Consider the following 1,586-nt stretch of genomic DNA (forward strand, 5'->3'; position numbering starts at 1 on the left):
CCCAACCGCGTAAGGGACGCAACAATCCGGGAACATAACACCGATATGACGGAAACTAGGGCGGTAAGAGTGGAACAAAACACTAGGCGAGAGGCCGAGCCTTCCACCCTTTACCAAGTATATAGATGCATTAAGACAACATAGCAATATAATGATATCCCAACAAGAAAATAAATGTTCCAACAAGGAACGGCTCCAATCTTCACCTGCAACTAACAACGCTATAAGAAGGGCTGAGCAAAGCGGTAACATAGCCAATCAATGGTTTGCTAGGACAATGGTGGGTTAGAGGATCAACATGGCAATTGGGAGGCTGACAAGCAAAAGGTAGGCATCGTAGCAGTGGCAAAGCAAAAGAGCGAGCAAACTAGCATAGCAAAGATAGTAGTGATTTCGAGGGTATGATCATCTTGCCTGCACAGTTGTCAGAGTTGACTGGATCCTCACAAGCAAACTCAAAGGGCTCCTCGGTAGTGAACTCGTCTCCCGGCTCTACCCAACAAGACAAACAAGCAACAAGGATACAATCAACCACGGGCAAGACCAAGCAATATGATGAAATGACGATATGCTATGCGGGATGCGATGCGGGATGCAAAATGCAAGATATGACAGGAAATGCGTGAACCTGGCATCAACTTGGAAAACCAAGTGTGCCACTGGATAGAGGGGATGAAATCGCTTGAAAACGATATAAAGATCATTGGAATCGGAGCTACGGTTTGGAAATGGCGAGCGTTTTAAGATACGACACCGGTCTGCGATTTACAGCAAGTAGGCATCTAAATGCAACGAAATGAACATGCTACAGCCACCAAACATGGAAACAAAATATATGGAAGTGATTTACACAAGATGGTTGACAAAACACTAGCACTGAGCCATAGGCAAATTCATCCATTAAGAGGTTCAAACAAGCATGGTTAAAACGCAAATGCAAAACAGATTCCAGACTTAGTGAAATTAACACTAGTCTGAAATTTCAGATCACGATGCTCTCTTCGGAGCAGCAAAACAACATGATAGAAAACCTGAACATGACAAGTAAGAACATGGCATGGAGCTACTCAACAATCTTAACAAAACACCCAAAGTGACCTGGGGCCAAAAGGGTTCACAAAATACTCTACCGAGCTCACGAACATAGCTCGAACACAATCAGCTTTCAGACTTAGTGAAAACTGAGACACGCTGAAATATAACTCACGAAGGCATGTAAACGAGCTCGATGCACTCACTACGGTGCAAGTCATGGCAAGGAAAGCATATAACCAGCAAGAAGGCACAATGTGCTAGCTACACATGGCAAGAACAAAGGCATAGCATGCATGGAACACTAACGGTAGCATCGGCAAAATCGCAAACAAGTTGACGATCTGCCCAGATTAACAACGAAGCAAAAGTTGAGCTCGATTGAGTCAACCTAGAGCACTCCACATGTGCAAACAAAGACATGGATGGATAGAGCATAACATAAGTATCAAAATTCCCTTACTGATCATCCTCAAAAGAGGCACGGATCACTAGGAAACAAGCTGGACATATAGCATCATGAACTAAAATATCCCAGACTTAGTGAAAATCAC

The sequence above is a fragment of the Triticum aestivum genome, chromosome 4B, assembly GCF_018294505.1.
Source record: "Triticum aestivum cultivar Chinese Spring chromosome 4B, IWGSC CS RefSeq v2.1, whole genome shotgun sequence".
NCBI classification, from domain to species: domain Eukaryota; kingdom Viridiplantae; phylum Streptophyta; class Magnoliopsida; order Poales; family Poaceae; genus Triticum; species Triticum aestivum.